The sequence below is a fragment of the Gopherus evgoodei genome, chromosome 1 (assembly GCF_007399415.2).
Source record: "Gopherus evgoodei ecotype Sinaloan lineage chromosome 1, rGopEvg1_v1.p, whole genome shotgun sequence".
NCBI classification, from domain to species: Eukaryota; Metazoa; Chordata; order Testudines; family Testudinidae; genus Gopherus; species Gopherus evgoodei.
In genome coordinates, this window is record NC_044322.1 from 117158630 (window position 1) to 117186607 (window position 27978).

Here is a 27978-nt window from a genome sequence, read left to right on the forward strand (position 1 = left end):
AATTAAAAAAAAAATAGCTGACAAGCCTTCCAATGTGTCCCGCAGAAGGCAATTCAAAACTAGAATGGATAAAAAAAACCACCCTGAATTGGGAGGGTTGGAGGGGATTTTCCCCTTCTTGAAACATTTTTAAAGTTGAAAAAAAAATTGACCAGTTATAGTTAAATCCCACTGAGCAGGTTTTCACAGCTGAAGTGTGCTTTCAGGAGTGGTTGGATGGGAGCCCATCTTTCGCAAAGAGCAGCAGACAAAGTGGGTCTGCATCAGGAAGACAACTTGGGAACTGAGGAAGTTGTCTCACTTATGTGAATGAGTCATTTGCACTACTCATTAGAGTTCGCTCCTGCGCCATATGGCCGTAGAGGAAGAGCAAGTGCATCAGGAAGAGCATGGCTGGGAATCCAGCATGTAAACAGGATACTGTACACAAAGACAGAGGAAAGGGTTTCAATCCCTTGGTCAAGCATTCCTGCAAAGGTGAAGAAAGGCATCTGGTCTTCTCCAGACTCAAACTGAGCAGAATAAGAGGTTTTCTGCAACAGATAACAGTACACTCAGCAAATCATTGATTTTTTGATTCAGTAGCTGAACCAAAAAAAAAATTTTTGTTTTGTTTGAAACCAAAACTAAATGGTTTTCATTTTTTGCAAAGCAAGAACATTGAAAACATTTGGTTTGGGTGAATGAATATTCTGAATATTGTTTCAAAGCGACTTTTTTAAAAAAATCTGATTTGAAACCAAGTGTCAAACTGGCTCATTTTGACATTTCCAATATTTGTTTTCAAGGTTTTTCTCGCACAAAACGTATTCAAACTAAATTCAACCCAAATTTACAAATAGTTTGGAACTCCAAAAATGCATTTCCAGGCAAAATGCCACACAAATGTAATCCAGCTCTACACATAATGTCTTAGAGGCAGCTAAAACCTGGGGGCTGGAAGGGATTAAAGTACAGGTAGGGTGCATGATGAGGGAGGAGTAGAATGGCTTTGGGGGTGAGAAGCAGAACACATGCAGGGGTGAAAGTAACTTACCGGTATGCAGGGCAGCCAAGGTCCTGACCCAGGATGGTGGGGTGAACCAGAAGGGGCGGGGATGGGGCTCCAGTGGCAATTTGAAGGACCTGGGGCTCCGACTGCTGGTGCAGTAGCAGCACCCAGGAGCCCCGGGCCCTTTAAATCACTGCCAGAGCCCCATGGTAGCAGTAGCGGCAGCCAGGAGCCCCAGGGCTCTGGCGGCAATTTAAAGGGCCAGTGTCTCCACCTGCTGCCAGGAGCCCTAGGCCCTTTTAAATTGCCAGACCCAGGCGAAGCTGCCCCTTTTGGCCTCCATCATCAGCGGCCCAGCCGGTACGGTTGGCTGTGTACCAGCTCTTACTGGTACGCTGTACTGGACCATACCGGCTTACTTTCACCTCTAAACACATGGCTGGAGGCAGTATGGCTGTCTATGGAGGCAATGTTAAGAAGAAACAGGGGCTCAAAACCTACTAGTGAGGAGAAACACCAGGTATGCTCCTGTCCTAACCAACAATAACCCTGGAGTCCCTTTAATAGACCGGGGTGGCCAAACTGCAGCTCTCAAGCCACATGCAGCTCTTTTACAGTTAAAGTGCAGCCTGCAGAGTCTCTCCACTGCCCACTCCATTTTCTGCCCAGATTGGAGGGAGTGGGGGGGGGGGGAAATATACAGGGAAAAGACACATGTAGCCTCAGTTCGACCAGACAGCGAGCTAATCAACAGCCCAGCAAAACTGTTGATTCTTCCACAGTATCAGCAACTGATATGGGGAAATTCTAAACAGTAAATTTCTTTGCAATCTGTAAAATGCCTAATAGTAAAGTATACTATTTATAACATGTGCAGGTGTCAGGTAAAAGAACACTGGCTAAATATTAACCACATTGCTTTAGCTTTTTTCTTAGCATAAAAGAAACACCTACTGTTCTAAACAAAAAGTAATTACTTTACACAAACTTTGTCCTCCATATTAGTCTATTTTAATTATTAATCTGGGAGAGCCCCAAATGCACTACAATTAACCTGTTTTTATCTTTTTATTAAGTTTTCTTTTTAAAAGATGTTTTGTAAATGCTGGGTATGTTTAGAACATTGTATAAAATATTAAAATGATGTGGTGAATCAGAGTCCTTTATAAACATTGTTCATGAGAAAGAACAATCATTTCATCGTTTCTAACTTTGAGGCAGGATGTTTGAAGTAACTGGACTCATCTGCTATTTGGAGTGACTTCTGATGCATCAAAGTTCTTCTGTCGAATCCACAAAAACACAACAAACCTTGAACTATAATGGACAGGCCATGCTGAAGCCTGGTCACACATATTTATGATCCTAGGCAAAAAGACATTGCTTACAAACGATACATTTCTCAAAAATAGTATTTAAAAATACTCCTAAGTAGTGCAGGTCTCAGTCCTGCTCACAATGACTTTAACAGGAACAGGATTGAACCCACAGGATTGATATGGTCAGGTCAGGGCTTCCGTTCAATCTAGTAGCTTTTAGGAATAATTCTAGTGAATTTTAGAATGCCAAAGGAAGGCTGATAGAACTGGTTAAATATAGCAAGACACTGTCAGTTATCCCATTCCCATGTGGTTGTGTCAATGCACCTCAGTCCCTGACCAGCAGCAGCCCTGCTTTTCCACGTCTGGGCCTCTTTCTTAATAATAACCACCAAACACATTGCAATATGACAAACTGTTAGACTAGTTTCCGAGGGAAATTTGCCCACATCCCAAAAGAAAGACCATACCATATGGTTTCCATCAAATTTGAACTCTGGATTACAAAGGTGAACGACTCTGGTGCTCTTAACATCACCAAATCTTCAAAGAGGACTCAATTTTTTCCCCCACTTAAATCAATAACCTAGTATGCCATTAAATGTTTTTTTTTTTGGTGAGTTCACTGTTGGAACTGATTCTTTATACTCAGACTAGTCCCCCTAACCACTATATACTATATAGGCAGTTCAACCTAGCAATTTAGGAATTTGTGACCTCAGTCTTCAAAGCTGACAACCAAGTTACCTTAAACTTCCATTATATTTCATAATTCTTTGTCTATTATATTAATATTAATTTATATTAACTAATTACCCACACAGAAAAAAAAGAAGCAATGACAATGAAAGATAACAAAAAGTACAGAGTCACTAATTTATGGTAAAATAGTTCAGCAAGCATAAGTCTGAAAGATATTGACTTGCCTAGCACTATCACAGGGTTTTTTTTTAAATATGACAAAGGCCTTCCAAAATCTGTCCAGAAATAATCAGACCAATTCTACCTACTAACAAACCTATATTTTCTTCCATCGGCCTAAAGGTATAAGCAATTAAAATGGGGTATCACATTGAGGAATATTACTCCTGGGGAAATTCTGTGCCACTGCACATGTACAGAATTTATGTCTCCCACAGATTTCTTTGCTTCCCTGCAGAAAAATGATTTTCTGACAGAGAAGAAAGGGGAAACCACAAGAGATGTCATGCGCCCCTCAACGGCAGTATGTTTCGGGTGCTCAGGGCAACCAGCAGAGAGGTAAATCACTGTGGGGCAGGAGGCAGGACTGAGGAAGACGCAGCTCCCTACCCTGTGTCGGGCTCAGCTGCTAGTCCTGGCTGGGCTCGGGAGGACAGGACTTCCTCTTCCCTTATTCACAGCATCTGCGGCTGGGTCAGACCCACCCTCTGATTTCTCCCCAGCTGCAGAAAGCTCTGCAAACTCCCCCCTCACATACACACCCCACTTCCTGTACCCATTGTTCCCAGCTGCAGGGGGAGCAGATCCCTGTACAGGGATCTGCTCCCCCATCCACCTAATCCCCATGCATCCAGACCCCCTCATACCCAGACTCTCCCACCGATCCTCAACCCCCTACACTCAGAACCTCACTCCCATTGCACCTAGACCACCCTGAGGAGCCACTCACACCTCCACCCCACCAAACCTCAAACAGCTCCACCTGGATCCCCACCCCACTGAGCCCCACTCCCCCAGCATCTGGACCCCCTCCTAAGCCCTTCACACCCAGCCCCGCCGCTGAGCTCTATTCCCCTACACACATCCAGACCTCCTCCCCACAGCTGAGCCCCAACCATCTTCACCTGGACCCCCCCCTGCAGAGTCCCATTACCGTTGGATCAAGAACCCCCTAAGAAGCCCCTGTGCATCCAGATCCCCCCTGCACTTGGTTCCCCCACTGAGCCACCCATACCCAGATTGCCCCACACAGAACCCTCTCAACCCACACCTGGATCCCCTCCAAACTTGGATCCTGCCTTCTTGAACCTGCCTGCTCACAGTTGGTGCACCTGGCACAGAGGGGCAGGGCCCTGGGGGTGTTTCTGCTGCAGGCCCAGTCTATGCGCTGTCTCAGAGTTGGGTGCAGTCTCACCACTGAGTCCATGTCCTGGACTGGGGGAGGGGCCTGCAGGGTGATCTCCCATCTCTGTGCAGCCAGTGGCCTGTGCTCCTCACTGCCATGCTGGAGCCTCCACATTTATTGGACAATAAAATTTGCAGAATTTTACAACATTGTGTGCAATTTTATAATTTTCTGGCACAGAATGCCATCAGGAGTAGAATATCATTAAAAACAATCAAGTACCGTTTAAGGCAAAAAATACAGAACCATTTAACTATATTTGCTCATTTGAATCTTAATTCTGAGCATTACAATTTTTTTTAACCCAAGGATTAATGTGTCAGCCTTTAGGTTTAAATCATTCTTTGGCTGCAAGTACAGTAAAACATGACCTTAGAGACCACCCGTAAAGAGAGACCACTGTCACAGCACCTACTTGCAAAGGCCATGGAATACCTCCGCTCTCTGGTGTACAAACCTTTGAAGAGAGACCACCTCTTGCAAGAGACCACTTTTGCTAACTTCCATGAGTGGTTGCTCTTGGCAGGTTTTACTGTAGCACGTACTTAGACCCAATACTGCAAGCTGTTACGATGCGCAAGCATTTGCTAGATTGGGGCCTTAGACTGTAAACTCTACAAGGCAGGGACTGCATATGTTTGAACAATGCGTAGAAGAAAAATGTGACTAAGATTTCTAGATGCTACGGCAATACAAATAGTAACAAAACGTGGTAGTCTCGTTAGCAGAGCTGGTTGCTAATTTTCTGACCACATTTTTCATCAGATAATCCTGATTTGTCACAAGTGAAATTGTCCACGGGAAAGGATCACTTTTGACCAATCTCCCAATTACAAAACTTTTTGAAAAAAAGTTTAGAGGCTGTCAAAACATTCCACTTGGACATTTTTGAAATGAAAAGTTCCATTTTCCAGTTCAAAGTGACTTTTCATTTTGAAATTTTAGTTTATCTATATTAAACAAGGTTAAAAATAAGAAAATGCCAAAATCTAAATGAAATGTTTTGACTGACCCAATCCAAAAATATTTTTTTGGTTTAATCAATTTGTGAAACGTTTTGAGATTGACTATTTGTCACTATTTCAATGGGAAAAATCCTGGAAGTCTCGAAAGCTCTCACAGGACAGGAAAACTATTTCCCACCCAGCACTACTTGTTAATGCATGCTTCACTGAAAGGATATTTTGTAACATGACTGGCAACATCTGCCCAGAAAAGACCTGGGGCTGGAACAGAAAGGTTGTTGTATGTTAGGATTAAGGTACTTTGAAAGCTGGCACTCCAGCCTAAACTATATTCCTTGCACAGTTCCTACTATTCTGTCAATTTCCAGAGACCACTGGTCACAAAGACAAAGAGTAAGTTTAAAATGATTGCGGAGAGAAAGTATCCCTCTCAGGAAGAAATACAAGGCTACATCCTATTCCTTGGAAGGCAGAGGCAGCTGGTAAGCCCCACTTAGTGATTTTATGCAGCTGGCGCCAATTACCACTGTAGGCCATTATCAGTGATACAAACTCCCATAGAAACATTCTTTGTCTCTGCCTGCAATACCACTGCTCTAAGTGTTTTCACTTATACATTCACCAGCTGTTTGTGACAGAATGTCTGATTACTAGTAATTTCTGCAGTAAGCAATATTTTTGTAAGAGCTGCATGATTAAATCAAGTGGATTCCTCTCCAGTTTTCATTATTTAACTACAGATATTACTTTAATATTTAAGGCCATTTAGTATCTCTAGGAATTTCTAAATACAGTCATTCTAACAAAGGACCTTGCCTGCAAATTGACTAGTGGTTACAACAGTAGTTATGCTGAGATCCAACACAATACAGTAATACCATTTCTCAAGTTTTAAACTCATATACATCACAAATAAACACAATTCAGACTATTATCCGTAATAGTGCCATCTGGCGGCCACCGTATACCTTGCACTTGGAAATTACAACAGGTTTTGTTCCCTTCCCAACAGATACTCTGTGTGTTAAATGCATTATTTACACATCCAATAGATATGTAACAGTACTTCTCACTAGACACAGAGCAATGTGATAATTAGCAAATGTAATTATTTAAATTAACTATTTTTAAGGGATGGCATATCTGAACACAATGTGACTAGAATAAAACCCACCAAATGCAAGTAGCTAGAACAGGTCAACATGAAGAACTACTATACTACACTGGACAGCTAAATTCTGCAGGTTCAAAGATCTTTTCTAGCGGTATTTTTAGAATTAATACCAGAATTTCTGCTTAACTTTTTTATATATATATATATTAGTGAAGAAACTACCGGGTGCAATAAGCATTTAGTGGACACTGTCTTCCAAAAACATTTATTACAGTATGTGACTTCCTGCACATCTTGCTGCCCAGCATTGTGCAGCTGACCTAGAAGGCGGAGCTGCACAGCAGTTACAGTTGTCTCAAAAAACACCCATTGAGCTGTCCTATGTTTTGATTCTATATTCCTAAGATAGGGAAAAAACAAAAATATTTTTGCATGTTATGGCAGTACCTGATCTATGTAGTGAATGATAAACCATATCCATGCAATCTTGCCCACAAACCAAAACTGCTTCAACATGTATCACTTGATATCATCCTCACAACAGGAGCATGGCAATGCATTGGCCTAGTATCCTGGATGGACTGCAGAAAATAAGAATATTCTTGTTACTGCAAAACCCGCACTTTACTGGGACTGGCCAGGACCCCAGGACTGTTCTTCACAACCATAATGCCTGGGCACCTTTTTGCTTCAAGTTTTTACCAAATGGGTTAAAAATACACAGCTGCATTCAAAACAGAGGGGGGCGCTTTTCTACCATTGGGACAGTGTTCTCTTTACTGTGTGCTGAGGGTAGAGTTCGAGACAGCCATTGCAGAGCAAATGAGTTGAAAACTCCTGCTTTACATCCACGGCCTCACTGATAGCATTGCAAGTGAAAGGTAACTGCACAAGGGAGTATGACAGATGGTTATGGTTTTAAAAGGATTTTCAGCAATGCCTGAAGCAGCCTGTACAAGCAGCACTGTGTGAACACAGGCTGGAATTGTTTGCATGAAAATAGGAGCCAAAACTACTTAAAGACAATACTCATTTGTTGTCTCCCTAAAAGGACTTCCTCCCCTAATCTCTAGGTCTAGGATATTCCCTTTTATCTCATTCTGCCTCTGGCACCTTTATTACTCACTGCATGACTTGCATGAAGGCCACAGCTGAAAGAAGCTAAGTAATATTAGGGGTGCATTGCAACTGACCTTATTAAGACAAAGACACTACAGTATTTGCTGAGAGCAATCAAGAAAGCAACCCCTCAGGGCAAACCCCTTCAAAATATTTCCCAGGTCGGTGCCCTGATTATTGGTCATGGTTACTTAACATTTTACTTCTCAAATGCATATTTATCTCATCTGTATAATTTCATTGTCCATCTTCATCACATCTGTATTATTTACACATTTGATAACAAACTAGCCTTTAACTTTCTTGAGCTCCCACAAAATGTGGAGTATTCAGTACTCTTCTTAACATTACCATTACTTTGCATCACCGTTATTTGTATTAAAAATATTTGCTCTTTTTCTAGAATCATATTTCAGATCTACAAGATTAAAGGAAAATTCTAGCTAAAGGATGTAAAAAATGAGACCGCAACACAAATGAAATAAACTGATTTTCCTATATGGGAGACTACTGACAAAAAGATGTGGTTGCCATAAAGAAAGATTTTCTTGTGCAAAAACAAAAAAGTAAGGCAGCATTTCTGTGCTCAGAGGAAGGCCAGCTTTGATGCAGAAGTAAGCTGGGAAGACTAAATATGTTAGTGTACGTTGTTGTTTCATGTCACACACAAAAATATATTAAAGAAAAGTTCATGTGGAAAAGTGAAGCACTCATGTCAGGAAGTGAAAACGCTGGTGTAACCTTCGCTCTGGCTAGGGTTGCCAACTTTCTAATCACACAAAACCGAACACCCCTTCCCCGAGTCCCCGCCGCCTGCTCACTCGGAGCTGGACCTGCTGCTGGCCGCTTCCAGGGCGCAGCATGGTGCCAGGACAGGTAGGAACTAGCCTGCCTTTGACCCGCAGCACTGCCAATCAGACATAACAGCCCACACAGCAGTGCTGCCCAGAGCCATCAGGGTCCCTTTTTGATTGGGCATTTCAGTCGAAAACCAGACACCTGGCATCCCTAGCTCTGGCTTTGTGCATACATTATGATATTCTATAACTAAACAACCACATTAAAAATCATTTCCACAAGACATCCGACTCATTCAGTGTACAGGATACACTCCGCGAACAAGTCACACAGTGCTCAGGGAATAAGGTTAAATAGATATTTTTCTCCTTACTGTTCAAAGTATAGCCCCATGTATCACATGCTGTATCCATCCAACTCATCCAGTGAATGAAGCAATGGTTTGGCACATTCCTGCCTCATTCACCATCCAGCATCTGCCATGAATGAGGCAGAAACTATGAAAACCAAAAAAAGTATGTGATCATGCAATCAAAGATGGTATCAGAATGCACACCATCAAAAAGGCAGAGTTAAGGCTGTGTGGGCCAACTAACATTGCCATTTTCTGTGCTTTATTTAGTAACCTTATTTTGGGGGAGGTGAGGTTGAAGGGGAAGGGCTGAGAGGGTACGGAATTTTTTAAAGAAAAATTAAAGTCCACCATGTGTAATTATTTGTTAGACTGCAATGAAGGGGCTCTGTACTGCAATTCATGGAGCCATGTGAAATGCGAAACCCACTTGAATCCCAGGGTACCGTCACTCATCTCTTGCTTCTCCTTCCCCACTGGCAGCATGACTACTCATTGACTATGCCAACACAGTACTGTACATGTTAGTTTCAGCACAACTGTGAGTGGTAAGGTGCTGACAGCCATGGCACTGATATCGTCTATCTTTAGAAAATGTCATCTTCCGAAAGACAATCTACTAACATGAGCGTCTGCTGTGTTCTTGGTGGGCCACATCTAGGGCTTACAAGCCCATTCAGTCTCCATACCTAATCAACCCATGCTCTCTCTTTGCAGACTTCAGTATCCTTTGGGTGCCAACCATGATGGTGGTGCAATCTTGACACTTAGCCACTAACAAGTGGCTTGAAATACCAACTCTTTTCTCAAAAGCCACCAAATAGTCATTGGAGGACTCACAGAGAGGCTGATTACTACTAACCTGAGCTTGCTTCAAAACCACAGATTGGAGGCGAAATAACTTTGTATCACATTGCTAATCTCTTTGGCCATCCAGCTCCAAAAAGTCTGATCGGACTTTAATTAAGCAAATACTCCTCACTAATATGTCTACACTAGCACTTCAGTCAGAAAAACGTTTGACGTTCAGGGGTGTAAAAAAACAAACAAACACACCCCTGACCGACATAAGTTACACCAACGGAAGTGCCGGTGCAGACAGCGCTATGTCAGCAGGAGATACCCTCCTGCCACCATAGCCACCATCGCTCATTTGCTATGGTTTAATTATGCCAGCAGGAGAGCTCTCTCCCGTCGGGATAAAGCAGCTACATAGGAGACCATACAGCTGCATTGGTGCAGTCGTGCCGCTGTAAGGTCTCCAATGCAGACATAGCCTAAAACATTGCAAAGGCTCTGTATCTCCTTTACGTGCCTCAAAGTGCAAAGGTACCGCTGACAAACGGGGTGCCGTGTTAGAAAAATGGCTTTAAAAAATAAAAACACACTTAAAACATTTTGTCTCCCGTCTGGCAAACCACTTAAAGAATAACACTTCACTCAACACACACTATGAAGAAACAAATTTAACACACTTTTTTTTTTTTTTAAGAAGTCCTATTGAGGTAAACTGCCAGACAAAACAATGTCTAATACACTGCTAGCAAGTCTCCAAACATCTAGGTAACAGGTTGGTGTTGCTAACAGCCATGTTTAATACTGACTGTGTGTGACCTTCACACACACCCTGGTTTATACCCAAAGAGGGAAGTTTCACGTATGAAGCCAAGGTGTAGCCACCACGGGGTCCTTAGCCTAGGTCTAGCTTGAGACCATACGTAGCCTTATTCAATATAGGATTTCTTTAATGAAGCAGCCAGGATAGGTAAATTATTAATAAAATGCACCTCAAAATCTGCACACCTCTCTACAAAAATGACTAAGGGATACAGTGAGTAAATACACTTACTAGGAGTCTTAACTTAAAAGTAATCTCAGCACTTTTTTGGATGCTCTGGTCCAATATCACTCTAAATTTTGAGTTTTTGATTAAAAATTCAATTTTCAATAGCCCCTGGAAATGTCTTTAACATTTCATCAATATTCCCCCTCCCCTCCAAAAAAAACAAGAACAAAAAAAACCCCAAACCCACAGCAATTACAACCATTTGTTAAAATTTCAATTACATTTTTATCTTTTTTGACCACAAGCAGCATTTAGTAAGAACAATTCCTCCCGGATTATGTTGTAATAGCATCTATACGACAAGATCAGGGCTGGGGACACATTGTATAATAAGCACTATACAAACACATGGGAAGATGCCATCCTTGCCTCCAAGAGGCTACCATCCAAGAAATGGGTTAGTGGCTGTGGTGTTAGAGAGGTTTAGTTTAGAAGTTGACCGCTATGCCTTTTGACTTCCTATATGCTTTCACACAGGACTGCAGGAAGGGACACTGTGGCTGTGCAGAAGAACCTTGACACTTTTCCTTGGGAGGAGTGTCTCTCATTGCAAAGGGTTAAAATGAGCCTGTAACTGATGTCAGAACAGATCCACCACTGGTGCCCTTTTGTCTTCTTCTGAAGCCTGACTGAAGCCTTCTATCAAGAGATACCTTTGAGAAAAAAGTTAAAAAGATGAATTAGTCTGTGTGAATGAACTATGTGGCAGAACGGAAGCAATTAGAAAAAAAGACAGGCTGAGAGCAGCTCCGCTGGAGCAAAGATTTCTGCTCAAATTGCTTGTTCTCATAAAAGATCCACGTTCGTAACCCTGAAGGTTACAGAAGCAGGAAGGAACACATCTTCTAGGCTCAGCAGACTGTATTTTATCTTCAGAGTCTGTCTGTACTTGGAAAATTAACCATTTAAAAGGAAAACCATTATAGAATGATTTACAACTGAGTGACAAGATGATTATTATATCAGTCTGGTATAATTATTAGACCTAATCACTCAAGTTATAATTTACCCTCAGACAATCAAGTCACTTGATTCACTGCTAACATTTTCTTCAGCATATACTAGACACACACTATCCCAGTCAGTGACAGTAAGTGTGGTCATCAGACAAACGTATTCAGGGATGGCAGTCCATGTCAAGTTTAACCTTATGTTTGTGCAAACCCATCAGCACGGTGGACGACAAGAACAGTGCTGAAGAGGTTTTTATCCTGTACCAGACTGAGAACAGCTGGTAAGGTAGATACTTGAGTATGTACGCATGTGCCTGCCTGCTAAGTATATAAATTGGTTGTTGAGGTTTTGCTTTCATTCGGTACATCAATACTGGGTTGCTAGAGGTGTATTCAGGCTGTGTACTTTAGTGTACAAGTAAATGTGTTTGGCATTTCTCCATTATGTACAAAATCATTTTCATACAGCTGCCAGCAAAAAAGAACTATATTCTTGGACCAGATGTTTTTGGTATCAGTGCTGCCAAGCATGCATGGAAACCTCACAGCTAAGCTGCTCTGGGAGAGGGAATTAACAGGGAACAGAGTCACAAAATGCTAGTGTCCATCTATCAGACATAACGTCACAGCCCTGTTAGAGGCATGAGAGCTGATGACAGCCAGCTAATTACTGTACCTGTTTGAGAACAATTACTCTTCCCCTCCTGTGAATAGAAATAAAGGCAGCAAATATTTCTAGAAACATTATACGTCGACTAGCTGAGCAGTTGACAAGGAGGCTGTGATTAACAGCTAAGCAAATAAGTCTGGAGAACATATAAACAGGCCCTATATCAAAACACAAGTTTGTTTTCATCACGGGGTTGTGAACAGGCTTCCATTTATAAAACAACGTGTTCCAGTTGAAATCCAGAGTTGCTGTGGCATTTCACTACCCCACTAAAAACAACAGAAGTAAAAAACAGAGCTGCCAGGGCAAATTGCTCCTCAATCCACATCCTGATGAACAGAAAAGATGGAGCCAGAGAAAGAAAGGCTTTGTGGTGAAGATGCTGGCCCAGGGCTAGGGAAATCTAGGTTCAATTCCCAGCTCTGCTCACAGTCTCTTCCTGTGAGACCCCAGGCAAGTCACTTCATCTCTCTAAGTCAGTTCTGTACAATGAGATCCTAACTTCCTTCCTCCCAGCATTTGTTCACCTTGTCTCTCTAGAGTGTAAGCAATTTGGGATGGGGACAGTCTCTTACGATATGTTTGTACAGCATCTAACGCACTGAGGCCTCTAGGTGATACTGTGATACAAATAAATTATAACTGCTCTTTGCGATGGTGGACTCAGTTTTATAGCCAGTTAGCAGCAAAGTGACATAACAAGAAGGGAAGCGGGGGGGTGGGGAGGGGGGTGAATACTCACGTGCAATAGAATTGAAATTAGGTTCACCCAGCCCGCCAGTAGAGAAACTCATTGACTCATCTCACTTTGAACAAACCATGAAAATTATCCTACACTGTCCAAAAAAAGAGAAAAGCCTAAGACATAAAACTTGATCCATGTCATGATTCTTGTATATTTGGGTGCTACTTCTGGCAGCAAAAGAGGAGGAAAATGTTGAGTCTACTAGAAACTCTTTTGGTCTTTCCCTTCTTCTCTAAGAAAGATAGTTCAGGCTAAAATGAGTCCCAGCAGCCTGCTGTTATATACCACACCCACAGACACTGTCCTAGCCTGTAAGTGTCAGAACATGATCATTTATAGCTCAGCTGCCTCCTGTTCCCCATCTGACTGAAAACATATGCACATATTTGCACAGTCACTTCCCAAGCAGATTGCTTTATGCTTTCAAAGGCAGCATTATTGTTTTTCAAATGAAGTCACAAAATAGATCTCTTTCCCATTTTCTCAGTTAAAAATTATACTCAGCAGCTTGACTGTAAAATAAATGCACGTGTAATGTGTTTTACTGAAATCCTCCTAGACAGAAATAATCTGATCTCTCTTGGAAAGAAGAGCATTTCAGTTTCCTAGTCTCCAGTGGCTACAGCATCTTCTGTGCCAATCACAGCTCTAGCCCATTTAGCCAAGCCAATCAGCAAGCATCTGCAGAATAACAGCAGTTAAATCTAACGTCTGAATATGGCTTCATTTAAGGACTATTCAAATGTTACATGTGCAAAATGGGCAGCCATTCTCTTCTGCATAAACAGTTTCTTTCTCAAGCCATTTACAGAAGTAATACTATCACCCCAGGGTCTCATGGGAAGATGATTCATAAGCAGGAAAAACACTATAACTGCATGCTCAGCCTACTCAACCTAACAACTATTACTATTTATATTAGCCCAATAATATGACAAAGTCACAGACTGGAAAACCTTTAATTGTTTTGAAAAAAAACCACGCAGAGTGGACCCAGTTCACCTCTCCCTTATACCAAATAGCACTAAAATAGCTCCATTGACTTGATGGAGAGAAACTCCATTTACATCAGTGGAACTGAAAGGACAACCAAGCCCAATGGATCTGAACAGACAGCTAAATTCAGGACTCTATATAGATCTCATGCTTTGGGGAGTGGGATTCATTAAGGGAGAATACATTTCATGTATTTAAAAATGGGCCATATCACGAAGGGATCGACTGAGGCAGGCATGCCAGTCACACACAGAGGGTAAGAACCTAGAGGTTAGCTTGGAAAGGTTGTCAAGCAGCATGCCAAGCGCAGACATCCCTAGAAGTTTTGTGCAAATCCCTCGTGGAGGAATAAGATCTCTTTTAGCTGGAGAGAGGAAGCAACGTGAAAGTCCATGCATGCTGAAGGTCAGCTTCTGTGAGCTTTGAAACATCCGAACAATTCCAATCACTGCTGGCGTCCCACTCCCAAGCAATGGAAGAAGAAAACCCTATAATGTTTTCTGGGAGGTTCTGGGTTCAGTTTATGTGCATTTGCCTTTATGCTAACCAATGCCAACCCATTAGAACAAGAGAAGATAAAAAGGGAAAGGAAGACGAGACAGGGTTTTATAAAGGCAGCAAAACCTAATAAAGGAGACAGAAGTTATGGTCCTCTTTGGGATAATGGACAGAAGCTTTCATAATCAGTTCAAAGTAGAGTCCCAGAGTAGCTGGACATTTCTGCTAAAACGATCAAAAGCTAATGAGTTAATGTTGTCTTTTAATTGTGGTGTGCTGACTTTGAAACATATAATGACTACAGAGATAAATGGAAGAAGTCCAGAACTCTTAGGACTAAATGCTGAGCTTCCTACACAAACCCAATCAAATGATTATGGTGTCTACTATATCGACAGTACAAAGCACTGTGGGATAAAAGCTATAAAATGTAAACTGGCAACATACAAATGTTTTCCATGAAAAATTAAGAAAAAGTAAGGTTGGCCGAGAGCAAGACCCCCACACAAAGCCTTTTAAAAGTAAGATGTCTAGTAAAGGTAGCCTTTAATTTAATCCCCACTCAACACATTGCCCACTTTCACTGACAGACTCTCCCTCTATAAATGTCTCATACGCCTCCAGTACAGAGCAATGCAATACATACACCAGATTCCTCGTGTCTACACTAGAACACAAAACTTCAGCTCTGCCCACAGAAGCAGGAGCATGCATGCCTGTTAAACATACGTGCACTGGTGAACTAGATGATGTAGGTTTTTTTTTCCTACAGGGAAGTAAGTATGAGAGCATTTAAAAAAACAATCAGCCACTGCCTACCAAGTACTCTTGCATGCCTCATATCTGGAAGAAAAACCTCACCCTATTTTACATTCTCAGTATAAAAAGACAACTACTAGGCAAAGCAATAAAAAACATGAAACCAAATTCTCCACCAAGAAGGTAGCTGAGAAAACTCCCAACAACAATAAACGCTGGAAGTAGTGTAACCTATTGGTGGATAAGTGTTACAGGTCCCTCCTTCTGTACTTGGTCCACAGAGGATATGGGTTTCTTACAGCTCCCCAAAACAGAGCCTGGCTCTTGCGCTCATGCGGTCAACACTCATGTTTTTAGCTCCTGAGGTCCCCAGTTATCTTGGTGTTAGCCAAGATGGCGGTTGTCACATAAGTGATGCTAGCTAGCAAGTTGTCCCCAGGGGAAAAGGCACCATATGGTGTTCTATGAATGATCGTGGATTTGGCACCAAGTCTGAGCATCATGAATCCACCATGAGTGGCTCTTACCTAAAGCCTTACCAACAAACCAATATACTTCAAGACAATTGTGGAAACCCCACAGTGGGTTAAGTAGGAGCCTACTGGCCCTGATACTGCCAAGTCCAGTCTTCTGGTCTATCTTCATCCTTTCCACTAGGCACAATCTTCATTTGCCATTGACTAGAGCTGCAGTTTTTGGAGTTCTCACCACCATACTGACACTGAAAAGGCTGATAGAAGTGGTCTCTTCATTCAGCTTTGAAATAACCTCTCTGCTCCCCAGAGACATACCAGTTACTCTCAATTTCACTTCCAGAACAAATTAAATCCTGGAGGGATACTCTTGTAAGTATGTTAGATAGAGAGGTCTTTTCTATGCAAGCTTGCAATATCTTTGCCCAAATCCACCTACTTTAAACCCTTCTGCTTCAACAGCCTGTTTGCTCAAATGAAATTTTACCTATTACGTGGCTGAACGCACTTTTACCCAGAAAGCAGCAGTCATTAAACACAGTGCATGGAATCATATCCAAGTGGGCACTGTTCTCCACCCTGACCAATAAACCATGTTCCAACATTTAAATCTCTGAACCTTTTTACAGCTGCTGCCAAGGAAATTAAGGCTTTAAAACAGAGGTTCCCAAACAGCGGGATACGCGCCCACCCTTCCTCCCTCCTAAAGAGCCCATGGGGGGCGGGAAATGAGGAGATTATGGGGGGCCGCACTGAAAGGCTGGAGTCAGGGGGGAGCTCTGTGCGGCAGGGGAAGCAGACCGGTCTCTGTGCAGGCCGTCTCAGCTGCCAGGACCTGTTCTCTGCCCATCTCACTCTCCCAGTGGCACAGCTACAAACTGTCAGTCACCCTCCTTTACTGGGGATGCCAGCAGAGACTCTGCGAGTGGGGAGGCAAAGGCTGCATTCTGTTCATGCTGACTCCCCTGCCAGAAAGAGCCTCCTCCTGACTGTGGCCCATCAGCACTACCCCCATCTGATTCTCCTGCCAGACAGAGCGTAACTGCACATGGGGAGCGGACAGAGCCACACTGAAAGGCTGGGGTAAGGAGGGGGCTGTGCCTGGCATGGGGGTCAGTACTCACAGCGTGCAACCTTCTGCTCCTCTCCTGACCCGAGTCTCACCAAGACCACCTGACCACTTCAGGGAGTAGAAGGCTTCCTTGATGGTCACATGGTGAGCGCACACACACCCCCAACCTCTGTGGGTACCAGGTTCTCTTCCCCTTGTCATCATAAGTACAGGGCACTCCTTTCCTGCAGCCCCCATGGGGGTTGGGGGTATCGTACATGAATCATGAGCCTCTGAAAGGTGGAGGGAGGGGGAGCCTCAGCAAATGAAAGTTTAGGAACCTCTGCTTTATATCACATCATTAAGTCAAGTTAAACCAATTGTCAACCTGATGAAAATCTCCACAAAAAGAATGAAATACCCAGTGAATTAACTGGGTTCAATGGAATTATAGAGGCATAAATGAGGGCAGAGTTTGGACAACTATGTTTTCATCTGGAACATATTTTGAGCCAGTCAATGCTTTGCATAAACATACCTACTTCCAGTGATTATCTGAACCAACTCATTTGAGGTTCACCACCTGTCACTACTGAAAGCACTATTAAATGCCAGAAAAATACTTCCCAGATTAGCAAGGCTCATAGTCTGTAAATACAGATCACAGTGCATAAATGTGGCCTTTCTAAGCCAGCCTCCTTCAGGTACCCAATTCATAAAGTCAGTTTGCATTGCACACTTTTCCTGCTGTACTTTTCTTGGCACATTTTGCTCTAATTTTGAAGCCATGTACTCAGCTGACTCTTTGCCTCCTATGTTCTTGGTCAGCATAGTCTTGCTCTTGACTTTGGTATCACAATAAATTCTATGGCAGTGGGACAATGTGACAAGTAAAGTAATTTCTGAGCCAGGCAAATGGCCTAGAAGTAGAAGGTGCAGAGAGAGTGGGTGGGGGAAATCCCATCTCAAGAGCCTTATCTGGTTCTTTGTTCTCAGGTCTAGAGCGTTTGAGCACTGCAGGGCCTCCCTGCTTAGCACCTACCAGGAAGGGAATACCCCTCTAGCAACCTCTGCAAAGAATGAGATGCTACCATGACTAGATCTGAAAGGAGTCACAGCCAAAGCTTCTTCAAAGCCTAGGAAAAGATATTCCAAAATCAGGTCCTTGCAGGGGAGGCATGGAGAGACTCTCTAGGTACTCAGATGGCCCCTTCGCTTTAACAGCCTCTCAACTATTTAAACAGACAAGGTCGGTGAGGTAATATCGTTTAGTGGACCAATTTCTGTTGGTGAGAAACGCAACTAAAAAGCTTGTCTCTCTCACCAATAGAAGTTGGTCCAATAGAAGATATTACTTCACCCATGTTGTCTTGCTAATATCCTTGAACCAACACAAGGGCTACAACAACACTGCATATCCCTCGGATTTAAACAGAGAAAAAAGCAAGTGCAATTCCTCTTCCTCCCTTCCCAGTGCGTAGGAAAAATCCCTTGATTAATTCGTTTGGTTTGTTGTGTTTATACAGGAGAGAGAATGCATTTAGGATTTAAATGTTGATTGTCCCTTATGCCATAGCACTGCCAATGACAACACTCAACTAATTTGTATTGCAAATGAAGGATTAGCAAGGTAGGTTTAGGAAAAGAGTTGTCTCTCAACTATTTAGGCTATCTACTCAAATTCACCCCCAGATTTTAACCAGAACTGGGGAGTGGGGGCTATATCCTAGCATGGAAACAGGCTATTCTCTCAGTGCCTTGGGTTAAATGGAGACCTATTTCGTGATGCTTTACCCACAACTTTCACTGGTCTATAAATCAGTCCACACAACTCCATATAATTTTATAGTTCAACTAGGGCTTTGTAAAACCTTTTTAATTAAAATACAATACTTGTTTCAAAGTGCAATAGCTAAATTCCTACAGCAGTTGAAGTGGGAGCAAGGGAAATTTGCTCCCAATCAAAAAATAAAAATGCATCTCATTACAGTTTAGAAGTGGGCCAGCTGCACAGTAAGAACAAAGAGAAAACTGACAGCAAAAAAGCTACTGAGGTGAAAAATGCAACACTCGGTTAAACATTCCTAAATCACATTTTAGCATCACTATTTCCAGTGCAATGTCTCAGTGCAGGCAACCCTCTGAAGTAGTATTCATGGGGACAGGCTAGTGGATAGGGGGGTGGAGCCTTCATTCACAGGGGTTTCCCTTTTGCTTGAGGAATGTTTTTCCAGCTAAATTTCTGGTTGCTAAAAACTCTCATTAAGTGACAGATTTTCAGGGATCATGTGCGTGTTCTCATTGCCTGCTCCTGTACTTGCATCCAAGATGCTTTGACAAGCTAGTTACAGTTAATTTAAGTTATATGGGCTGTTGAATTTATACTGGGATTTCCACTCGGTTCCTACCAACACATGTAAAACTAGAAACAGCCATTGGAATTCAATTCAGAGGGGGAAAAACTGGCTGAAGTGGAAAATAATCCATGTAGTGGTGAAAAGCTGCAGAAAAACCTCATATATCCTACTGGCAAATGGAAGTTTTGTTGCCTGACCATTTCATTTCTGGGACTGACCTCTTCACTAGAGACACAGATATCCACAGTGCCCCTCTTTTCCTGCAAATACCAGAAATAGTTTAGACCAGTTCACAGGGCTCCAGGTCTGGCCAGAAAATTAGTCATGAATGATAGATAAACATGACCAAAAGATGCCGGAACCTATTCCCTAACCATAGCACTATTGATCTATTTGGGGGATTGCCCCTTGGATCAACTTCCTGCTGAAGAACACCAGTGCTGAGAACTGGAGATTAAGCCTGTAGTGTTTTTATAAAGACGGTACTGGTGATCTTTGCAAGGTAAGAGAAAGTGACAATATCTTGGCAGATTTCTTCTGTGGTGGCTGATGACCTCTCTGCCCAGGAGACTATATGGGAAGATCTTAGGTACAGCTGAATGTGTATCAGTCATACACTAAAACCACTTAGCTATGGAGGATTTGGACACTTTCAGGCCCAGACTATTCAAGTGAAAGGAAACAAGAGTGCTTTCCTGAACAGATCATTTGCACTAAGATAAGTCTGCACAGCATCTTCACAGCTCTTCTCATACCTAGCATGCATCATATGCTGCTTCTTTTGGATACTGAGGAATTAGGCAAAACCAAAGGAGAATATTGTCCTGTGAGGTATAGAAGGGAATGTTAACCTTGGTTACAAGTTAGCTTGGACCATGGAAAATTACCTTATTCTTGCGTATCAGCACTTCCTGTCATAAAATCTACATCTTGGGTTTGGTTTTAAGACTGCAGTTTAGCCAGCAACTTTCATATGCAACCTCTCATATGTTCTGTTTTGTAAAGGAACGCCATCAAGGGATTCAGACTAGATACTTCTCTCTCAGTAACAATTACAATACCCTTTTACATGTATATACAGATAGCTGCATGCACACCTTTGAAAAAAACAGATCACACTAGATAATCTGAGATGAACACTACAACTTTTGTAGGCCCAAACACTACAACTTTTGTAGGTAAGAATAGCACCAACAGGAGGTTTTTAAATGCCTAAAAGTTGTTTCTTTGTTCCACCCTGGATGGGTTCTCATAGCTACAGCTTCTCCACATAAAAGAAAGATGCTAGGCTTGTTTCTTTTAAAATTATTTACTTCCTCTTGTTGTTTTACAACAATGTTGGAAAACATCTTTGCTCAGAAGAATGCTACTGGGACAGAAGACAGGATACTGGGCTAGTTGGACCATTGGTCTGACCCAGTATGGCCGTTCTTATGTTACTTATATGGAGAAGGGGAGAAACACAACTGAAAAGGAGAGGATGAGAGAATGGAGAGTGATTCCACAATGAAATGCTATGTGATACACCTCTACCCCGATATAATGCCGTCCGATATAACGCGAATTCGGATAGAATGGATATAGTGGTAAAGCAGTGCTCTGGGGAACAGGGCTGCTTTACCTCATTATATCCGAATTCGTGTTATCACAAGTGGTTCCTGTGCGCCCACCTGTTACTTGCTGTGGCCCTCCCCGGGGCCCCCCCACCCCAGCTCACCTCCGCTCTGCCTCTGCTTCCTCCCACGAGCGTGCCGCAGTTCCGCTTCTCCTTCCTCCCAGGCTTGGCAATGGCGCAGCAAGCTTGGGAGGGAGGGAGAAGCGGAGCGGCGGCAGCATGCTCAGGGAGGAGATGGAGCCAGCGCGGAGGTTAGCTGGGGCGGGGAGCGGTTCCTCTCCCTACCCCGCTATAAAGCGGTCTCACCTATAACACGGTGAGATATTTTGGCTCCTGAGGACCATTTTATATCGGGGCAGAGGTGTATACAGTAATCATGATGTATGGTGGAAGTGTCCCATTTAAAGAGACATCAACTTGAAAAAAAAATCCATCTGAATATTTTTAAACTACTGTAACAAGGAAAATTTAAGATTACTGTAACAAAGGGGCTAAAGATTATTTTTCCTTGATTCCCCCCCCATCCCCTAAATTTGCTTACTCTGTGCATTTAGCAGTACTTTGGGTACAGCAAGTTTCACTGTTTCTCCTCTACAGTTAGCCAGTTTTCCCTGTGTAGGTCTTTCACACAGCAAAAGGGGAATTTTTCAGAAATAAGGAATGTGATTATAAAAATCATAAAACTTTGGCTGGAAGGACTCTGGGGCAGGTGCAGTTCAGGAACTACAATTAACACACACAAAAAGTTTAAGACTGACTACATTTCACATTAATACAAGCAAATGAATTCCCAATCCTGAACCCTCATTCCACACGCCAAGACTAAGGCCCCATCTACACAAAAATAACCACATTTAAAGGGTTTGGGCTACAATAATTAGTTTACTATTCATTTTTGCCCGCATGGACAAAATAAACATGTTATTGAACTGTGTTTTAGCCTAGGTACCTACCAGAATTCAATCATGGTTCTCCAACGTGGTTATAATGGGTTTTTATTCTGGCAAGAAAATACATGTAGCATTTTATAGCCACCTTGTCTTGACTACTCTAAGAAAATGAGATATCAAATTCACCACCCAAGGAGAAGCTGCAATGTAGAGTACAGATTTTTTTTTTAAAACAAAAAAACTAACAAAGGAGGGAGGGCAGGGGGAAGAATTTTTCACAAATATTCACACAAGAACTTTCTGGTTTTAGTCAACAGAATTTCAACCTTTGACATTTTTTCTACTAACTCAGTAGACAGAACTCTGAGTTTGACACCACGCTAGTACCAACCCTCACATTACTGCTATTCCTGGGAGAGATGCACCATCATTAGAACAATGACAGGAGATTTCACAAAATAATGTTAGTGTAGGCACACTTCTTAAGCTGAGTTAGATGGCCTGACTGTGAAAGCATCTAACTCCTTTCTAAACTGCAGCATCCATCGGTGAAGAGTCTTGACTTTCCCATTTGTAGGTGTAACCAAGTACTAAGGCCCAGGTCCTGCAGAAATTCACATATACTTAACTTTACTGGGGGACTATGTATCAGAACTACTCACAAGCTGAAACTTAAGCATTAGTGTGTTTGCATGTTCGGGTCCTGTATCACTTATCCTGCTCATAATAGGTCTAAACCAACGTAAAAACAGCAGTAGCTCGTCTACACTAGTGGCACTACCTTGCTGTCAATGACAACATAGCTGCATTGGTGCTAGGGCAACAGATGGATATTTTAAGAAAAGGGTCAGTGCAGAAAAGGTAGATTCTAAACTTGTCCACAAGATTAAAAAAAAAAAAAAAAAAAAAACTTTCACAAAGTCTCTCTTTACTCATAACAAGAGGAAATGTAAAATTAATTTCATTTCATAGCATGGTTATTTCATGTTCTACTCCAAGTACATCAAAGCAGTCTGAGTATCATACACCAAATAACAATTCACACAAAGCTTCCAGCAATAGCACAGTTACTGCCACGATGGGGTACCCACTTCTTATCTGGTGCTCCACAACATGCTATAACATGGTTCAGTTACACCTAGGAAGAAATAATCAGACAGTGTCCATATTAAGGGAACTATGTTCCACTCAGAGTTACAACACAGTTCCCTCAACAGGGTTATAAACCCAGTTTGGCCCCAGTTACGCAGGTATGACACAAACCATGTTACAGTATTTTATGGGACACCCAAATGGAAACTGGGTCTCTCAACAAGCCTGCTCTGGCAGATGGGACCAAAGCCTTACTGATTACAACTGGCATAATGAAGGGTGTGTGGCAGGGGTATAGACACCACGGCTTTTGAGCCCGGAAATGGGATATTAACAAATGAGCCGTATTGATACTTCCCGGTCAAAAATCCTTCAAAAAACACACACAGCATATGAAGTAATGCCGCTATCCAGGATCTTTATGAAAGTCAGATAACCTTTGTTTCTTCCAGCCTTGAAACAATCAGGTGCTCAGATAAGGAATGTTTAAAAAACAAAAATCAATTATTTTTAGTAGAGTCTCACAAGACACAGTGCATGTAATCAGTCTTTTTTCTGCAAAAGCTTTAATCTTCACAAGAGGAACAAGCAGGTAGAAGTTAAACAGGTCCTCCTTTATAGGTCAGATGTTTTCGAACATTTTTCTCTACTGTCCTCACTTCTGCCATGTTAGCTGACATCTTTGTGAAGCTGCTCTCTGCTGGAACCCTGACAGCCCTGTACCTTCTCACTGGACAATTCTGCTTCTCCATAGTTGTGCTTTGCATTGTCTACAGCTTCCCAAATGATTCTTCTTCAGTCACCCAAACCGTGCTTAATTTGTGCCAGGCCAGAGCCCCAGCACCTCTAGGAGTGGCAGGTCATAGCCCTGGCACCCTCTCTTCACCAGTGGCACCCTCTCTCCATTTTCACTTGTACCCCACCATAGCTATGGACACCTTTCCAGTCTTCCTGCTCCTCAGTTCAGACTTCTTTAGCAGGACAGCATTGCTATTCATCCCAGAACTCTGAACAGATACTGAAAACGTGTCCTCTCTAGCTACTGGTTCCAGTATTGCGATGGGAAAGTTATTTGGAATATGTCCAAGATCCAAATAACTGACTAGATTCAGTTAATTGGTTCTCTTTGTTGAGGAATAAAATCATTGTTTCCACTAGTTGGGTTCTTTTCACTGTTCAGGGAAAAATCTGTTTTAAATTAACTTAATTCAACTGTGTATCAACTATGAAATGACAGATGAACATCGATCTGCCACAAAAGGATTGTGGTATAACTTCAGTGTTGTGAGCTTCACTGCAGGATCCAATATGCAGACAAGTCTTTTAATGACAACGGATGCCCTTGTTTGAATAGAAGTATCACACACAATTTGTGGAGCAGCGCTAACCAGAGGGATCCAGTAAGTTGATACAGGGCAGTTCACGGCTCCCGCAAACAATAGCCCCATACAGATATCAACAAGGCAGATTGTGCAAGCATTGCTCTGTTAATTGGCTGAGCCTCTGACACAGCGGCAAAGAGATCAATTGTTGTGGTGAGCAGTGAAGGGGGAAAAAAGAGCTATGTTGCTCAGGAGTGGTGTAGAAGAGGCGTTAGATCTGAATTGGCTAATGGTAACAATTAATTATAGAAAATACGCTTTTCAGAGTTGTCCAATTTGCAGCAGAGCCATGTTACTCTTTGTAACCCCTTCTCCAAAATGATACATTATGGCTGGATGAACCGTACTGCCCAGCTTTCCAAACTTCCTCGCAACTTAAGAGTTTTCAGAAATTTCTTTGAACTCACACTGAAAGTAACTTTGGAACAAATTAGACTAGGAGAGAGGGATGTGCGGACTTCAGGAGAGAGTAGTTTGGAAAGGATGCAACTTGTGAGTGCTCTCCCTATCCTCTTCCATATCATAATTTTTCAAACTGAAATTGCCCCTCCAAGAATTGCACAACCCTCTACAAACAACATGCACATCTCTCATCCTTCGGAGGTAAGCAATCAGATACGACTGCAACAAACACCTGGATACATAAGCATTACAGATGGCCAAACTCAGACCTGATCCACATTAGGAAGTAGGAACATGTCAGTATGGTTGTCAGCAACTGTGTGAGCTGAATTAAGGCTAAAGGCAAATTTACCTGTAAAGCACAGACAATCGGGCAGCACAATGTATTAAAATCTCATTCCATGGACGAGTGATAGAAAAGCAAGGGAGGTGTCATCTGAGTCATAGAAATCTACAGAATCATAATTTCAATGCTGTCACCCACCGTGGCATGGCATGGCAAGGGCGCTGCCCTCCTAGCTCCCAGCTCCAGGTCTTCTGGTTAGTGGAAAAGTTTGACAATACAACAGCACTGGAAATGGGTCACGTTGGGTATAATTCGAAAGCCCTCTGCCACGAACACAATGGTACTAAACATGACAAACCTAGAACAAGTATGTGTATATATATTTGGACATGACAAACCCGTGTGTGTGTGTGTGTGTGTGTGTGTGTGTGTGTGTGTGTGTGTGTGTGTGTGTGTGTGTGTGTGTGTGTGTGTGTGTGTGAGAGAGAGAGAAAATGCTTAAAAATCAACTTTTTAAAATTATATTTTAACACAGGGGTGCACTGCTTACCTAAAAAAGTAACCTTAAGAAAGTCGGTTTGAGAAGCAGGACTGAAAACATTTATTCAAAATCATCATGTCATCTCCATCTAGGGCGCCATTGCTAGGCATGTTCTCACACTAATCCTCATCCATGCCACACTCACATATCTCCATACTACTGGCCAAAAATTTGCAGGATGGTGAGCATCTAGCCTCTGGCCATGAGCATTAGCAATTATCTTCGAAAACTCCTGGAAGATGTTCTAGAGGACTGGAAAAGGGCAAACATAGTAGCATTCTATAAAAAGTGAAATAAGGCCAACCCAGGAAGTTACAGACGGATCAGCTTAACTTCAGTACCCAGACACACAATGGAACAAGTAATCGAGCAATCAATTTGCAAACACCTAGAAGATAATAAGATGATAAGTAACGGTCAGCATGTATTTGTCAAGAACAAATCATGTCAAACCAACCTAACAGCTTTTTTCAATAGGCTAACAAGCCTTGTGGATGGGGGTAGAAGTGGCAGATGTGGTGTATCTTAATTTTAGTAAGGTTTTTGATCCTGGCTTGCATGATCTTCTCGTAAACAAACTAAGTAAATACAGCTTAGATGGAGCTACTGTAAGATGGGTACATAGCTGGTTGGAAAACCATTCCCAGAGAGTAGTTATCAGTTGTCCACAGTGAAGCTGGAAGAGCATACTGAGTGGGGTCCCGAAGGGATCAACACTGGGTTCAGTTCAATTCAATATCTTCATAAATGATTTAGATAATGGCATACAGAATACACTTACAAAGTTTGGGGCCGATACCAAGCTGACAGGGGTTGCAAGTGCTTTGGAGGATATGATTAAATTTCAAAATGATCTGGACAAACTGGAGAAATGGTTTTAAGTAAATAAGATGAAATTCAATAAGGACAAATACAAAGGACTCTACTTAGGGAGGAACAATCAGTCGCACATATACAAAATGGGAAATGACTATCTAGGAAAGGATGTGGAGGTTATCGTGGATCACAAGCTAAATATGAGTCAACAGTGTTATACTGCTGGGGGGGGAGAAAGGAAAAAAAACACCCACAACCACAACCACCATTCTGGGAAATATTAGCAGGAGTATTGTAAGCAAGATACTTCCACTCTATTCCACATTGATAGGCCTCAGCAAGAATATTGTCTCCATTTCTGGGCACTACATTTCAGGACAGATGTGGACAAACTGGAGAACATCCAGAACAGAGCAACAAAAATGATTAATGGTCTAGAAAATGTGACCCATGAGGAAAGACTGAAAAAAAATGGATGTGTTTAGTCTGGAGAAGAGAAGACTGAGGGAGGGACATAACAGTTTTCAAGTTCATAAAAGGTTGTTACCAGCAGGAGAGTGAAAAATTGTTCCTGTTAACCTCTGAGGTTAGGACAAGAAGCAATGGGCTTAAATTTCAGCAAGGGAGGCTTAGGTTGGACATTAGGACAAACTTCCTGTCAGGGTGGTTAAGTACAGGAACAAACTGCCTAGGGAGGTTGTGGAATCTGCACCATTGAAGGTTTTTAAGAACTTAGACAAACAACTGTTAGGAATGGCCTAGTTGTTAAGTACTCACGTTTTGAGTGCCGGGGACTGGACTAGATGACCTACTGAGGTACCTTCCAGTCTTACACTTCTACGATTAGTTGAAAGATTGATTTGGGAGCACATAGTATTTCACACAAAACTAGTGTGATAATCCATCCTCCAAGACCCATCCAGGGGAGAGTAGTTTTGGATGTGCTCGACCATCCCGGAGCTAGTCCACTGCTCGACCATCCCAGAGCTATTCCACTGCTTAACAATTTGTCCTGTTAGTAGCAGGCATAAATTTACCCCTTGTGAGGGGCAATTCTCCATTTTTCTGTTTCTGGGGAAACATTCACCAGTGTAGCTCTGCAAGTGTGGTAATGCGGGTCTTCAAATGGTAAACTCTGCACATGAACTCATCCCCTGCATTTATGAACTTATCAGTGACTCTCTTGGCCAACAAGGATCTTCAGAGCAAGGAGGCTGAATCAAATGTTCTTTCCAGCTAACCTCCCAGTAGCATGACATCCTGAAAAGGTGTGGAAGCCTGGTAGCGCAGCAGCTTTCAGTGGTCCGAGTGGTAGAAACACACCTGACGGATGTGCAGAAATTCAGTTTCCTGGAAGCAAATACAAAAACAGAATCTTGGAATGGGGTGACACCCACCTCTCACAAGTGCCCCCTTTTGGTCAGGTGTGAGCATGTTGGGTTTTTTTTGTTTGGAAGGGGGGTGGCACTCACTTCTCAAGAGCACCTCCCCAGCCAATGGTTTCTTCAGTGGGTCTTCAGTGGCTCAGCCCTCCGACCAAGTCACACATGCTGTCCCCCCTTCCAGGGTACACAGTCTCCAGTTCTTTCTTACGGCCATGGTATGGGGACAGCACTAAGGCTGCCCCCTGGAGGCATTGCCTTCCTTAACAGCCCAATAGGGGCCATCTTGGCACCCTCAGTTGGTGTTCTTTCAGCAACACTCACCTGGGGCTCAATCTTCAACCAGACCAGCAGGGCTCCATCATGGTACTCACCCTCTCTGGTTAGGTTCTGGGCTCAGTCCCCTAGGCTCAGCCAGCAGGGCAGCCTGTCTGCACTGACCTGTCCATGGTCCTGTTG

At 42.6% G+C, this 27978-nt stretch overlaps 1 protein-coding gene across 1 annotated transcript in view; it reads right to left on the reverse strand.

Annotated features, from left to right (window-relative positions):
• LOC115655047 (mitogen-activated protein kinase kinase kinase kinase 4-like) overlaps positions 1-27978 on the reverse strand; it is a 162049-nt gene that overhangs the window by 11282 nt on the left and 122789 nt on the right. The window lies entirely within an intron of this gene.